Genomic DNA, 17,475 nt, shown 5'->3' with positions numbered 1-17,475 from the left:
GAAGCTCCAGGTTTCACAACCCGCAAAAAAAGCATCTTTCCCAGTGGCATTAGCCAAAAACCAGCGTCTGGAAGTCATTGAATTACTTGGGTTACCTGCTCATTTGTGCTGATTGGCCAGGTTTGAGTCATACATCCAAGTGTATCAGCTGGTTGAACCCCGTGAAAGAATTGTGGAGCGGAAATGTTCCCTTCAAAGCAAAATCAGTCTGCTATAGCAGAAGAGAGAAATTGAGGCTGTGTAGGTCATAAAAACAGACATCCTCTACATCCATGCACTGTAATCTCTATCTTTATTTATCCTTTAGTTTTGCTGCTACTCAAGTTGTGCTCAGATCCCCCTGGGAGCTGGTTAAAAATGCAAATTTTCAGGGCACATTCCAGACCAGTTTACAACATTCCCTGAGGGGATTCATCTTCACATTGAGGTCTGAGAAACACTAAGCTCACCCAATCTTTTCTAATGTGCTGAAGGAAACAGAACTCTGTTGTACCCCACTAACCGGTAAGAATTATTCCTAAGATTAATTGACCATAATGCTACGATAAACATAAGGATACATATATGTTTAAGAATAAATGTTTCCAATTTTTTTGCATAGATACCCAGCAGAAGGATGGCTGGATCATATGGTATCTCTATTCTTAATTTTTTAAGGAAACACTGTACAGGTTTCCATAGTGGCTGCTTCAACTTACATTCTCATCAGCAGTGTCCAAGCAAGGATTCCCTTTCTCCACATCCTTTCCAACGCTTACTTTCTCGTCATATTGAAAACAGCTGTTCTAATGGGTGTGAGATGGTGCCTACATTTTCTTCTATTTAGCTTACTGTTTCAGGTCTTATATTCAAGTCTTTTAATCCATTTTGAGTTAGTTTTTTCTGGATGGTGTCAGGAGCAGTGTATTAAAAGAAACATGTTGAGACAATGTGAGCAAATCTGATATCAAAGAGTTCAATTACCAAGTAAATAGTAGAAAAAAATACTCTTGTATTGGAGGTTTTCCCAACCTCCTATCTTCTAACTTGGCTGAAACCAGCTGCTCCCAATGTTATCATAACCTTCTATTTAGTTTTCCTTTGCTAATAAAGCAGCTTTGGTACAATCTAGCCAAAATCTTTAGTTTTTCTTTAAATCCTTTTTTTTTTTTTTTTTTTTTTTTTTTGTATTTTTCCGAAGCTGGAAATGGGGAGGCAGTCAGACAGACTCCCGCATGCGCCCGACCGGGATCCACCCGGCATGCCCACCAGGGGGCGATGCTCTGCCCATCTTGGGGCGTCGCTCTGCCGCAATCAGAGTCATTCTAGCACCTGAGGCAGAGGCCACAGAGTCATCCTCAGGGGGCAAACCTTTCTCCATTGGAGCCTTGGCTGCGGGAGGAGAAGAAAGAGACAGAGGGGAAGGAGAGGGGGAGGGGTGGAGAAGTAGATGGGCGCTTCTCCTGTGTACCCTTGCTAGGAATCGAACCCAGGACTCCTGCCCGCCAGGCCGTTAATATTTTTAAAAATTAATATCCATGTTGTCCTTCCAAGAAGTCTTTAAACTGCAAGGGGTTTAGACATTTATTCATCTGGTAGTATGAATCACAATGAAAGTCTTATTTCCATTTTTACTAATTAACAAGTTAAAGAAAAAGTTACTTGCCTTGAAAAGGAACAAGTAAATCAGATATAATGTAGGATGATGCAGCTTATAGGGGAAAAGTATGGTACCTTGCAGAACTGTGACCCAAATAATTCAAAGCTAGAAGGTTGTCTAAAACACACAGTCCAGAATCCTAAAATTGTTTTTAACATACTATCCTGGCCCTGGCCAGTTGGCTCAATGGATAGAGTGTAAGCCCAGTCTTTGGATGTCCCTGATTCAATCCCAGGTCAGGGCATACAGGAGAAGCAACCATCTGCTTCTCTCCTCCTTGCACTCCCCCTTGTCTCCCTCTTTCCTTCCCATAGCCAGTGGCTCCATTTGTTCCTAGTGTCAGTCCCAGGCTCTGAGGATAGCTGTTTGGTCAGAACATGGGCCCCGGGGAGAGGTTGCGGGTGAATCCTGGTGGGGTGCATGCAAGAATCTGTCTCTCTATCTCCCCTCTTCTCACTTAAAAACATACTGTCCTTCACTAGATTTTCCTGAGTATGTTGAAGAAACATTACAGATACATTCTTAAAAGCTCCCTTTCTTTCCTTCCTTTTTGTCACAAATACATCACAGCTTTTTTCACTTCTACTCCTTCAAATTCCATTAAAATCTGCCCCAGTCCTGGCTGTGATAATAGACTATGACTTCCAGGTGAGCTTTGTGTGGCCTGAACAGTGTTTTCAAAATCAAGAAATTTTACACACAAATACATACACACATAAAAACACACACAAATACAAATACACACATGGACACAATACCAGCTTTAGATCTTTTTTCTTTTCAGCATGAGAGAGAGATAGACAAGGACAGACAGGCAGGAAGGAGAAAGCTGATAAGCATTAACTCACAGTTGGCATCACTTTAGTTGTTCATTGATTGCTTCTCATATGTGTCTTGATGGGCTGATGGAGCAGCTCCAGTTGAGCCAGTGACCCCTTGCTCAAGCCAGTGAACTTTGGGCTCAAGCCAGCAACCATGGGTTCATGTCTATGAGCCTGTGTTTAAACTGGTGATCCCGTGCTCAAGCTGGTGAACCCGCTGTCAGGCCAGATGAGCCTGGGCTCAAGCCGGCAACCTCAGAGTTTTGAACCTGGGTCCTCAGCGTCACAGGCTGACACTCTATCCATTGCACAACTACCTAGTCAGGCCAGATTTGAATCTTTGAAGAGTCAAAAGACTTGGCAACGCTGCACCTACATTCTTTCATAATTATAATTGGTTGGCGCTGGTCCATGGGTATCGATGAGATGGGCTTATGCCTTCTACTTGGCCGCAGTGCCCACCCCTGACTATTGTTACTCCCAGACCATTTTATTCACTTTCATTCTCTACTGTAGGCATTATACTCTACAGATTTAGGGTTATAACCTCTGTCCTAGACCCCCTTGTCTTTCCTTCCTTATTCATTCTTCATTCTGTGAAGCAAAAACCTAATAGAATAAACTCCTAATCCTAGAATGGGAGAGGGAAAAGGTCAGGTTGGGTAGATCAGCTCAGAATCCTTGCGGAAACTAGGAGTCCATTAAATCTATTTAATAGATTTTTACCTTCTCAAAGAAGAAGAAAAAAACCCTTAAAGTCGTGCTTTTATTTGACAGTAGCAACTGGTGGCTTTCATGTCCATGATAAATATATTTAAGGTTTTGCTCCCACCTATATTTATCATTAAAGCAGAGAAAAAGGAAAAAAAATACAGTGAAGTATGCTTTTTTGTTGTTTCCTCATCTTATGAGAACTAAAAATTTTGTGGACAAATGAGAAATGACCAAAACTCCCATCTCACTCAGTAGGCCTGAGCATGTAAGAACTTGCCTGTTGTACTTGTAAGTAAAGAAAGACTTACAAGTGGAAAGATATCTAACCTAGTCAAGAGAGGCACATGTTCCTGAACCCAGAACTGATTTTCAGTCAATATGTACCTTATTTAGCTGAATAAGTTGCTACAAAATTGGAAGCTGCCCTGGCCGGTTGGCTCAGTGGTAGAGCGTCGGCCTGGCGTGCAGAAGTCCTGGGTTCGATTCCCAGCCAGGGCACACAGGAGAAGCGCCCATCTGCTTCTCCACCCCTCCCCCTCTCCTTCCTCTCTGTCTCTCTCTTCCCCTCCTGCAGCCAAGGCTCCACTGGAGCAAAGATGGCCCGGGCGCTGGGGATGGCTCCTCGGCCTCTGCCCCAAGTGCTAGAGTGGCTCTGGTCGCAACAGAGCGATGCCCCAGAGGGGCAGAGCATCGCCCCCTGGTGGGCATGCCGGGTGGATCCCGGCCGGGCGCATGCGGGAGTCTGCCTGACTGTCTCTCCCCGTTTCCAGCTTCAGAAAAATACAGAAAAAAAAAAATTGGAAGCTTTGCTGCCTAAGCCTCCTTCTTATTAGTGACCATTTTGTATCCCCAAGCCTATGCCCGGGCTCCACGGACCTGCTCCGATTCAAGCACCAGTAAGGTTGACGCCTGGTACAGCAGAGAGCCTCCAAGGTCCTGTTCCAGTTTCCCCAAAAGTCCTGCCCTTCAGGCACTACTGGTAGCCATGACCCCCTACCAGGGGCTCTGGAGTACTGGCCTGTGTCTTGCTAGCTCTTACAGGAAGCCCACATGGTCTACACTGGCACCCAGTAGCCTGCTGGCCTGCCAGGCACCCTGCCATAGATCTCACTTGGCTATTTCTGTCCCTGCATTGTCCCTTCCCCCAAGTCAGAAGAAGATAGCAGTCTCACAGAGGGAACAGCACCTTTTTTGGCATCTTGGTAACAAATACCTGGTGCTCATGTAACCATATCTTGGCTATGATAACCATGCGTTTCAGTCTTCACTACCTCCACACACACACCCATAACTTCCCTCAGAGGGCTGCTTATAGAAACCGCAAGTCATCACAGGACTTTAACTCTTATCAGAGAATGGGGAAGAGCAACAGACACTGAAGAGATAATGGGGCTCTTGAGGCCAAAAACAGTAGGAGGTTGTGATCAATGGACACGCCCCATGGTGCAATATGGGGGCCTGGTGCCTAAGGTAAACCCTCTTTATGGTCCTTGTTGATATTCACCTTTATCTAAAGCCCACCAAAGGCCCAACTGAAGTGGGCACTGACAACATTGATTTTCTACTTATTAAGCGATTGTCTGTACCAGTCCTTCTTATACACATATGTTAAATCCTTCGAGTACTGTATTAGTGTCCCCATTTTGCAGATAAGGAAACGGAAGCATAGAGAGGTTGTTTAAAACTTAATGGGCAAAGTCAAAATTTGAACCCAAGTAGTCCTAGCTGTCTCATCTGGTCTAATGAATTAGGTTTGGTTAGATCAAATTAAATATTCTAATTAATCATTTTAATGGCAGCCATTAATAACAGTACCAAATATATATTACATAAAAAGTCTCAGCATTACAAAAACTAAAAAAATGTTCAGCCATTTGCTATTAATTTCAGCAAGTGATGAAAGAGAATTATTAATCATAAACAATATCACTTATGTAAAGAAACATTATCTTTTTTTGTAAATGCAAGTCATCCTATGATAATGAATTATATAGGAAGTCATTGGAACAATTGTATGCTGTTATTTATATCGTCATGACTCATAATATAAAAACAGCATTTAGCAAACAATATATATAAATATATCGAGCAAAGGTTAATGAACAATTTCTAAAAATCATCACTGTATTTAGAAATTAGGAAAATAGGTTGTACTACAGTACACCTGATTGACAAGCAATTTCATAATTCATGTAATAACTCATGATAGTGTACTGACTGGTAAAAATTTTAATATCACGATACTTCCAGTACCATGGAGCTTTCTTAAAAGCTGTTTTTCTTGTTCAAAATGACACTAATAACTGAATTAAATTTCTTGCTTTTATTACAAGGATAGCACGTGACTTAGATTTTCCTTGTGAAACAACGATCTATGATTCATAGCATAAATATAAGACTACCTGCTTAAGCCTTAGCTGTAGAATACACACATCAGAGAGTCTTAGTTAATTTTTAATATTAGTTAACAAAAAATATGAACATTTCCATTCACATCAGAAAACTAAGACACAAATAGAGACCATGACTTCTCAGCCGTTTTTGTGCTTCAACTCTAGAAAAATCAGAAAGCATTCATTATACAGACACCAAAGCACCAACACTTTGTCTTTTCCTGTTTAATTAATGTGCTGAATAAGCATGACTCATTTGAATTGAGATCAGAACACAAACTTATTTTTGTCTCGCACAGTTTCTTTCAACATTACGGAGGAAATCTTCTCATGCTTCATGCTGAGAATTTGGGAAGATTCGTGACTTTTTAATCACTCTCAAATAATAAAAATTTTTCTGGGGATAAAAAGGATCTCAATGATACAAAGAATCTCAGTTCAGAAATTAAAGCACTTTGATCAATGTCACCTCATTAAATTTCATTTTTCCATCCCACAGAACAGTCAAACTCTGAAGCGGAAGGTGGAAGATCTGTACTCTTCCTCAACATGGATTGGCTGAGGCCGCAAGCCTACCCTCAGGGTGGATGGAGTACAGACCTGCTGTGTTCTCTGTGTGCTCACTCTCTTCCTCCTGACAGATGATGTTTCTGCTCCCTCTGGGTATAGATTGGGGAAATACGGAGAAGGAGGGGAAGGTGGTTTAAGCTGTCTTTTCTCTTTCTCCGTGGGCATCCAGTGGACCACATCCAGTCTCTCTCTGCTGAGGCTTCCCTCCCACCCAGGCTGTCTTCCTGGACAGAATACAAAGTTACTTTCTCCAGCTCTGTCTGCTGCATAGCCTTCACTTCATGTACTAGCTATCTACCAAGTAAGTCTAGGAGTGAAGACAGTTTCCAATTCAGCAGCAGTCCTTGGGCCCCGCAACCAGAGTCATCAGCCCTCCTCTGGCCTGATAGAGAAATCTAACATCTCTCTACATCAGGAAAAACACATTTCAATGCTCTCTAAGCATTTGAATCTTACTTTTATTAAGCTTCTGGTTAGAAGACAGCACCGCCCCACTTCCTCCCCAAAAGGAAAGTGATATAGACAAAATAGCATCTCTGTCCAAAGAAATGCCCTCATCAGTCTCCTCTTACCAAATCCCTCCCTTTGACCCCATTTTGTACCCTTAATATGACACAAACAGAGTCCTGGGGATCATTTCTTTATACATCTGTGCCTGGAAAATGGTCATTTTACTCTCACTTTTGTGTCCTGCTGTCAACTGGGCTAGCACTGCAGTAGGTTCTCAGGTTCAAAGAATCCAATTTGAACACCCTCACTCTCATCATGTTTGTACTTTTTTAAATAGAAAATAAGTAAATGTCTGTTGGTCAAATAAGTTTATAAATATGATGTATATGTTTGCTCACTTATATTAATAGTTTGCATTGGGTGTGGGAGACAGTCTGTAAGCTGGCAAGGTACTTATAGCCTAAGGCTTAGTTTTAAGACTAAGCCTTTCCCACTCTTTTAATACTAAGATCTTTTCAACATCCTTCTAATACTAAGATCTTTTCAAAACTAAGCTTTTCCCCACACCCTTGACTGTTGCATGATGTGGGGTGGTACACTCTTATGAGGAATCCCATTTATGCCTCAGATAAGTGGCTTTGTATCAGAGACTTCCTTATTTGTATATTGGCTTAAAGGCTTTAATTTCTACACTATAAAATAAGGCAGACTGGGGGCTTGCTCTCCTCAGTTCCTGAAATTAGCATTGCTAAAGGGAGGTAGCCAAGATGGCAGAGTGAAGAAGGAGAAGCCAGTTTGTGCAGTTTGTGCAGAGATAAAGAGATGGGGAAAGAGGTGAATAAGGCTGGTGAGCTAGAAACCTTTGATTCTAAGAAACTCAGATGAGTCAGTGGTTTTGGGAGCCCTGAATGGAAAGGGAAGTATTTCCCGCTGTGTGTATTTCTCACCTGCCAGGTGTGAGTCTAGAATAAAGGACAATGGAACACCAGCTTTCAGCTCAACTGTTTCATTACCATCAGTCCAAATTAAACCTGAAACTGCATTGGCCAGGTGGCTTTGATGGCAAGCACAGATACTGGCCATACAATGCTACACACTTACTGAGTGCTACATCCTCTTGTGTCCACAGCCCTCAAGACATTCAGAGTCAAGTGAAGGTAACAGAGCACGTACAAAACACCATAGCCCAGCACAAACAGTGGTTTAAGTTGTAGAAACCCAAGATCACACAAAAGCCTATGGAAAAAAATGGAGTCCGGGAAGGACAAAGGGATAGAAGGAAGGGAATTTCTAAAGCAAAGGCATAAAGACATGAAGGACACAGTCTGAGAATGTGCCATTATTTGCTATATCTGGAGCATAGGTGGGTCAGAGGAAATGAGGCGGAGAGAAAAAGAGTTTGAAGATGCTTGGATTCTCTTGTTTGAGCTAAAGCAGTCATTAAAGGTTTTTTAGGTGAAATGACATGTTTGGATCTGAATTTTAGAAGGGTAATGTTAGCAACAATGTGGAGACAGAACTGGAGAGAAGAGACTAGAGCTGGTGAAACCAGAGGGAGATGACTAGAGCCTGAGCCAGAGCAGCAGCAGAAATCTGGAGGAAGGGAGACGAGTAAGACACTCTTGAAATAAAAGGGACAGAACTTGAAGATCATGGGATGTGAGCTGACTAACAGAAAAGAAAAATAGACTTGAGGTTCATAATTTGGGGAAATAAGGAGATGATAATTCCACTAGTGAAGATAGAGTATGCAGACAGAGATCACGTGTCAATGCAGTATCCATGAGGAAATATCAGAAATTTGTTAATTCACATCTGGATCTTAGAAGTGGAATCATGACCAAAAATGGACCAGTATCACCGCATATTCTGGAAGGTCTCAAGCCAAGGGGTGTAAATTAGAGAAAGCGAAGTGGCTGACCCCAGTCACCTCTAAACCAACCATATTGATCATCAATGAGCAATGCTCTTGCCATTCCTCCAGGGCATGTGTCTCTGAGCTCATGCATTACCAATTAGGATTGATTTAGTAGACAATGAATGCAGTATTGTGACCACCCCAGGTCCATGGTCTGGACAGAATCCCTGAAGAAGTTGCTTGTTTTAGGGAAAGTTGGAGGAGCTGAGTTTCAAAACATCACCTGCATCAGTAGGATGCAGACTACAGTAGTTGCTTCTTACATTAGTGCCGTTATTTTATACTCAGCTCTTCCTATGTCATCATCAGTGCTGATTCATAAATGGGTCATTGACTCTAGGAGTGTTTCATCTTAAGTGAAGATAGGGTCCTTTTTCCCCTGATTTCTAAATTTATTCTTGACATTCACTCATTAGATATAGGCATCTTGGTTCCATTTATTTTGCTTTTGGATAAAACATCAAGTCATCTAGGAATAACATTCTTAAAATCAAATCAACAAGGGACAGTACAAAGTTATTACTTTTACCCTATTACTATGATACTTGACATTTGTTCTCGTTTCCTCATTTTCCAAGGCTCATAACCAAAAACAGAGCTTTGAAAATTCCTAACACATAAATGACGACATCGGTTCTGAAGAATGGATGAACTCATGCAGGCTGGGCTCACAGAGAAATAAGGTTAAAAATTTAAATTAAGCTTATTATAATTTCTATTTTTAAGAAGCAAGCAGTAAAAAAAAAATAAAGAAACAAATGAGATGATCATGAAAACCAAGGACCAGTCATTTGAGAAATAGTAGTAAGGAAAAGCATCACAGAAGCCACAAGAATGGATGTAAGTGGATGTTGCATATAGTTCAAATCTGCAGAGGTTCTGCCCAAGTGAAAAATGAGAAGCTGCTGAGTTTTAGGATAGATCATTGTAGGTCAAATAAGTTTGCAAACATGATGTTTATGTTTGCTCGCGCTTATAGTTTGCATTGGGTGTGGGAGACAGTCTGTAAGCTGGCAAGGTCCTAATAGCCTAAGATTTAGTTTTAATACTAAGCCTTTTCCACCCTTTTAATACTAAGATCTTTTCAACATCCTTCTAATACTAAGATCTTCACAAAACTAAGCTTTTCCCCACCCTTGACTGTTGCATGATGTGGGGTGGTGCATGCACTCTTATGAGGAATCCCATTTATGCCTCAGATAAGTGGCTTTGTATCAGAGACTTCCTTATTTGTATATTGGCTTAAAGGCTTTAATTTCTACACTATAAAATAAGGCAGACCAGGGACTCTGGCTCAGATTCTGCCCTCAGCACTGCAGAGAAGAAGCAGCCAAGATGGCGGAGTGCAGAAGGAGAAGCCAGTTTGTGCAGAGTTTGTGTAGAGAGAAGGAGATGGGGAACAGAGGTGAATAAGGCTGATGGGGCCTTTGATTCTAGGAATGCTCGGAGAAGTCAGTGGCTTTGGGAGCCCTGAATGGAAAGGGAAGCATTTTCCCACTGTGTGTATTTCTTGTCTACCAGGTGCGAGCTAGGATTAAAGGTAATGGCCCACCAGTTCTTGGCTTTGTTGTTTCATTACCATTTGTCCAAATCAAATGAGAATCTGTATGGGCCAGGCAGCTGTGATGGTGGCAGCTGCTACTCACCTTACAATCATTCAGTGATTTTGCAGAACAATGGTCAATGCTAAAGGTAGAATAGGCATCTTGGGCAGCACTTCTACATTTCACTTATATATGACCTGGGGGAAATTACATCACTGAGCTATTGGCAAAACAAGAACAAAAAATGAAACAAAAAAATGAAACAACAGAAACTTCACTCCCAAAGAGCATTCTGATATAAATTTCCTCAAAAGGTTGGAGAACTTTGAATATAAATGTTTTTCTCTTGAAGTGCCTTTCCCCCAGGGCACACAATGTTTTGTCAACATTATCAATGGTGAAAAGGCATCTCTCTATCTCTCTGTACCCAATCACTCCATGGCTAGTTTTGAAAGCACTTTCTATTTCCATTGTTCCACAAGCACTTGCATTTGCTATCTTGCTGGCACACAGCCGCTAACTCTGACACTGGCTCCTAAGTGGATATAAAAGTATATTCATTTCCTCATATAATAAAAATGAATACATTTTTCAGAAGAGTAATCAGGCTTTGGTAAGTATGTAAAACAGCTCAACAGAATGTTAGGAATCAAAATAAAGTGATTAATGTCTGTCCAATTCCTTATTCATTTGTTGGTCTTAGAATATTTAATCTTTTAACCAATCCTTCCAGCCACAAAAAATGAAGATAATAATTCTTGCTTATGTCCTTGTGTTTTAGTCAATTAGATTTCAGACTGATTTGTGAGTTCCAGATAAAAAATTATTGAGTTTTCTCATTTATACATTATAAGAGTAGTGGATGATGAGTTGATGAATTTAAAGCCCTTTGCCTTCAGGATCAGTCTGGAAAACCACAGTACATTAATTTTGAGTATATAATTTATTGTGATTCTTCTCTAGATAGACTTTAATGCATTATACAATCATGCAATCATTTGTACATAATCGCCTTTGAATTATATTCTATTTTGACTTGATGCCTGTTTTTGCACAATACACCCATGCAAGCACACACTTAATATTCTACATTTTATACGTGCCCATTCTACAATTAAGTTAGTTTTCAATTTCGGATGACTGTAGAATGAAGGTGGGGGGTCTAAGTTTGCAGGCTAGCTTTTACTGTGAGCTGTAGTTCTCTGTTATATTGCCTGTGCTTTCGTTTCTGGTATCAGAGGAACTATTGTGATACAAACGTGATGGTGCTTGATTAGAGAAGCACATTCACAGCTACACACTGAAAAGCAAAAATAAATTCAAGAGGAGATGAGGCATTTAACTATGCTTTACAAGAATATTTTTCATCAAGATAATAATAAATCATATTCAATATTAGTGCATAAATAAGTGGCTTCCACTCTTTTTAGAACATGAGTTATACATAGGGGAGTAAGTAGGATATTTTTTCCTGAACCTTAAATCCACATCCAATATCATTCCCTTTTTTTTTAGCAAAATTCACAGCAGTCATCTCCAGAGGGACATCCAAGTTTCATAGAATCAATTTTATACATTTGAGAGGAAGATCTTAGTTGTGATATCAGTGAAAGAAATAAACATTGAAAGAAGTCTTTTTGGTTTGTTTTTAAAAATATGCTAAAAAATAATAATTAAAATTATTGAATGTGACACAGGACAAATTATGGAACAAGAAGAAACAATTTTATGGTTTCGAAGGTGTATCAATCAGAGGTACTGCATTCTCTCTCTATACAAGATACTTGAGCAAATCTTTCTTTGTGTGCTTGCAGCAATGGCCAGCTCAGCTCAGCTATTTCTGGAACTCCAGCCATGACACCTACAAGAGGAACCCATAGCAACCATTCCTCAGTTGGTGGTGTTTTTCTGACTCACTAGGCTACGATCCAAACACTAGCAGAATGGAAAACTTCCCAAATTATTCATTTAAAGAATGAAATATTTTTCTTGCCGGCTAACATATTTTCTTCAGCAGACAAATGTTTTTCTTAGGCAGATATTCTGGCTAATGTCTGTAAGTGTAAAGGGTGTTTGTCTGTAATGGAGGGACTACATGAATTTTAGAGCTAGGGCTCAAAGAATGACTGTTATGTGTGTAATAAGTCAGTCTTTTAGCATAATTTCCTTGAAAGAGACAAACACTAATAATATCTAACATAAATTAATAGTTATAAATTGATGACAACCAACTTAAGAAGCAGAATTAAATGACACAGTCACTGCTTAGTGTTTTGAGCAATCCTTATACAGACACATAAAGGAAAATTATGCTTCTCATTGCTTATGTGGGATTAAAGTTTATTGAAAGTTATTTTTATGTCTTACATGTTTTGATGCATTGCTTCTTTTAATCTTTACAATAACTATCAGAGAAAATCGTGTCCATTTCATGTTAAGAAAATAGGAACTCACAGAGCAAAATGAACAGTGAATTACATGGATCTCTCCAAAATCCACAGTTTTCCCACTAAACTATGCTGTATCCCAGAAAGAGCATTAGCTATTTTTATTAAAAGAGCATATTAAAATTTACTGTTAATTTTTGTTAAAATAAAATATTCAACCTGACTCTGAAAAGAATTGGAAAGAAATCGTCTTAGAATATAAGAAATATGAACTTTCTAATCCTGGTCTTACTGTTTACTGGTTATGTAACTTCAGATGATTTTCTTAATTTTCCTGTACTGCAGTCTCAAAACTTATGAAATGGAGACACTTCTAGGAAAAATAAATGTGATTAGATTAAAAATTAGTAAGGAGCTCAAAATTGTTCAAGATCTGTTTTAGTTTTTTTAACTTAAAAAAAAATTTCCCTATTGATTTGAGAGAAAAGGAGAAAGAGAGAAAGACAGAGAGAGAGAGAGAGAAGCATCAAGTTATTCAACTTAGTTGTTCATTTAGTTGTGCACTCATTGATTGCATCTCATATGTGCCCAGAAATTGAGTGCATCGGGACAATGCTTGACACACTGAGCAACCTGGCCAAGGCTTATTTCTAAACTTTTTACTAAAATATCCTTAGCATACAATATTGTATTAATTTCAAGTGTACAACATAGTGATTTGGCATTTATATACCTTACAATATGATCACCACACTAAGTTTAGTAATCACCCAATGTTGTGCAAAGTTATCACACTATTATTGATTGTATTCCCTGAGCTATACACTATATCTTTTGACATTTATTTTATAAGTAAACATTGTACCTCTTAATTCCCTGTACCATTTTTACCCATTCTCCCACCCTCTCCCCTCTGAGAGCCATTAGTTTTTTCTCTGTTTCTATGAGTACGCTTTTGTTTTGAAATAAGGTATAGAGTTGTCTGATAGAATACTTGGTTCTCAGTAAATGCTAAATTTTCTATTGTTCCACTTTTCATATTTTTAAAAATCATATTTAATGAAATATCATAACACATAATTTTATTGAAAGAACATCTTTAATTTTTCTGGGCCTCAGTTTCAACACTTGTAGAATGGAGACAGGTTATTTTGCATATGCTTGTGTACCATGCTGTTCTCCCTTAAACCTGTACTATGAACATCTTTCAATTCAATAAATGTGAATTTGCATTATCCTTTTTAATAACTTTATTGCATTCCATTTAGTAGACATACTATAAATTACCTAACTACTTTTATGTGTTTGGAGACTTGGTCTGTTGGCAAATTTTCACTATTGCAATTAATTCTCTTTGCCCACATCTCAGAACAAATGTTTAAAAAGGTCTGAATAGGTCTGTTTCTTCCAATAAAATAAACCCCAAACAAAACACGCTGCTTGATCCGCGGAGCATTTTTTATTTCCTTTCTGCAATATAAAAAGACCTACAGAGATCCATGTGACTTTGAGGAGGAACATAAAAATAATTGTGTATATTCACACATAATAAAAAAGAAAACTAGCATATAAGAGTCAAAACAACGTTACAAGCTACATATTGATATAACATCAGGCACATTTGAAAATATGACTAAAGCAGGCAAACTGGTCTTGAATTATTTCTTGTGCGAGGTAAAGAACATTAATTATTACTAGCCATGAAATCTATTTGGATGAAGTCTGTTCAATGAGCAAATGCTGATCAAAGGCTTGAGGGTAAAAAGTAATAGATTGTGTTTTCTTTTACAGTATTTGATTTTGCTTTTCCTGGTGATACAACTGCTTACTTGGATAACCCTATTTATAAGACAATGAAGTTCTTCCTTTCATTTTTTCAATCTTTAATGCATTTGCCTCTTCTATATTAAAATAATAAAATTTAGGATATTTCTATACTAAAATAATAGAAATTAGATCATCACTGACTTTAATGTGATCAGTTCTCCCCTTGGCCTGAGGTATTCACCTAGTTTTTCTAGTGTATGTGTATTTTTGCCTCTTTTAAATACTTTTCTTATTTATTCATTCTTTAGAGAGGAGGGAGAAGGAAGGAGGAGCAGGAACCATCAACTCCCATATGCGCCTTGACCAGGCAAGCCCCCGGTTTTGAATCAGCAACCTCAGCATTCTAGGTCAATGCTTTATCCACTGTGCCACCACAGGTCAGGCTATATTTTTGCTTAATATAAAAAAGTTCTATTGATTTGAGAAAGTGAGAAGGACGAAAAAGAGAGGGGTGTGGGGGAAAGGAGAGAGAGAGAGAGAGAGAGAGAGAGAGAGGCATAAACTTGTTGTTTTACTTAGTTATTCCATTTGGTTGGGCACTCATTGATTGCTTCTTATACATGCCCTGACTGGGGAGTTCAACCCTGACCTCTGGTGTGCTGGGATGATGCTTTATCCACTGGAACACTCAACCAAAGCCTGTATGTATATTTTGATTTCATTTGGATTAGAGCACAGTTTGCACACTAGAGTCTCCTGCAAAGCTTTGCAAAAATATTCAGAACTTTTTTGCTTTCCCAAAGATTCTGATTGAATCAGAGGTAGAACCCAGATAGTACTAGTTTTTAAGTTCTGCTGGTAAGATACTAATCACTGGGACTGACAATCACTGATTTTGAAAAACCTATCAACTTTTTCTAGAATTCAGTCAGCACTAGGGTTAAGTAAATATGTAGTTTATTTCTTAATCAAACAAAAAAGTATTGATCCAGATGCACAACATTTTAGGTCAGGAAACAGGAGAAAAGATGAGTCTTAATATATCTGTAAGTCAGAAGTGCAGTGTGAAATGGACATTTCCTAGAGGGACGTGGAAAGGCTTTTATGAACTTGATTCCATCAATAGATATGATTATGCTGAAAATAAAGAAAAATTAAAGTGTTCTATCAGTGGTTATTGCTCGCCTCTTCAAAAGAGAAAACTCCGAGCTGTCAGAATTTGTTAGGATTTTAATTTGAGTTACAAATGCACCTGCAGATCAAATTCCCCTTTTCTGGGGAAGAAGTGCTTGCCCATGTCATCTTGCTGGGTTCCCTGAAAGCAAAGCTCCTGATGCATTTTGGGCGCAAAAAATAATTGCTGTAATCAATGTGAAACAAAGAAAGCTCTCTCCGCTGGGGGCAGGTCAGGTTCTGAGGTCTGTGTGGCTGCCATGTGACAGAGTCATAGACAGAAGTTTCCACCATGGGAGAGGGCACCTACCCTAGAGTACAGAAGGAACGAGGAGAGAACATGACACAGCAGCAGGGAGGACGTGCTGTAGCCAGACTATTTGTCCCTGACTGTTTCCTAAGGAGCGAAGCACGGCGGTCTCTTCTCGCAGCAATGCTCATTATCACATATTGCAGGGTGCACTAATTAAGAATTTCTGAAACTTCAGCTTGTTACACATAATGCTTCATGAATAAGGAAATGTCATTAGAACACTTAAGTGTGAATATTGCATTTCCACATTAAAAAGAAAACATACTCTTTTAAAATAAACAATTTTACTTTTTCTAAATTAGCCCCTATGCAGAAATGGTTAGTTAGGCTCTAAAAAAACATAAATCTCACCATTCTTTTACCAAGTGGTAGTATAAAGAAATATTTTTATAAAAATTTTCTACATTTAAGGGGGAAAATTAAACCGAATTATACAGTGTTCAGCATTTTCACCTTAATAAAATAAATATTGCTCTATTACAATGTAATATAAAGTAGATACATGCACATCCTCATCATAATATAACATTATGCCTAATAATAAAGGCCAACAATTACAAATATTTCAAGCCATACCAATGTTAAAGAAATCAATATTCAGTGACTCAGCAAACATGGCTTCCAGCATCGTAAAGCTTTCATTCGCGTTAAACAGAAAATATGTGATTGGTTATAAAGCAAGAAAAAAATAAGCTTTAAGATACTGGAGACTACCTGAAACATAATATACGTATTTCTTCTTGTATTCTTAAATCGCTAGAAGAAAAAGTTTTTGTACACCTGAAATAGAACTATCAGCTAGTTGATAGGTATCAGAAGGCTAGTATGAATCTGTCTGGTGAAGCCATTGAAATTAAAGTCAACATGAAGATCTGACCTATTAAGAGAATGACCATTCATGTATCATGATTTTAAATAAATGAATCCGGCAGTGATGTCAGAAGCTAGTATCCAGACCCATTCGCTGCCAACATCTGTGAGTGACTCTGTGGCATTTCACCTTGTTATTCAGGGATGTGTTGACTAACAAGTCCTAACAAGATGTCAAGTAGAAAAGAAAAACTAAGTGTAAAATCCATAGTCATCTTCTCCACATAACTACAAGGTTTATATAACGTCACCTTTGAGAATGAACAGAACTGTTGTTTGTCCACCTCCATGAAGAAGCATCTTGGATTGCAACATCAAGACAAAAATGACAAAGAAGACTAACTTAAGAGGAGTTCATTTGAAAGACTGGAAGGCTAAGTCAGCATGTCAAAAGAATAATACTAATGATAGAGCAGAGTAGGCACTCTTCCAAGTGCTTCACCTATATTGTGGCTATTTTTAAATATGTCTGCAAAATCTTCGTCACTACACCCATTAAGAGGTGAGATCTATGTGGCTTCCTCTTGACTCTGGAGAAAACTTAATGACATAACCAATGGACTGCAGCTGAAATTTACGGCATAACTTTTGAGGCTAGAGAAAAAAAGCTGTACAGCTTTTACCTGATTCTGTGGGATGTTCTTTCTGGGTGAAGTGAGCTATAAAAACTCCAACTACCCTGAGACTGACACTCAGGAGAAGCCATGTATGTTGCTCTAGTGGACACCCTGAGCTCAGCTCCCGGCTGTCAGCCACCATCTACTGTCAGCCATGTGAGTGAGCCACTGGGGTTTCCAGACCACTGAAGTCTTCAAAAGACTATAGTCCCAACCCACATCCTACCATAACCTCGTGGAACTCTAACTGAGAACTACCCTGCTAAGACTTAGCCAAATTCCTAACTCACAAATTATGA

The sequence above is a fragment of the Saccopteryx bilineata genome, chromosome 5, assembly GCF_036850765.1.
Source record: "Saccopteryx bilineata isolate mSacBil1 chromosome 5, mSacBil1_pri_phased_curated, whole genome shotgun sequence".
NCBI lineage: Eukaryota > Metazoa > Chordata > Mammalia > Chiroptera > Emballonuridae > Saccopteryx > Saccopteryx bilineata.
This window is presented reverse-complemented; position numbering follows the sequence as displayed.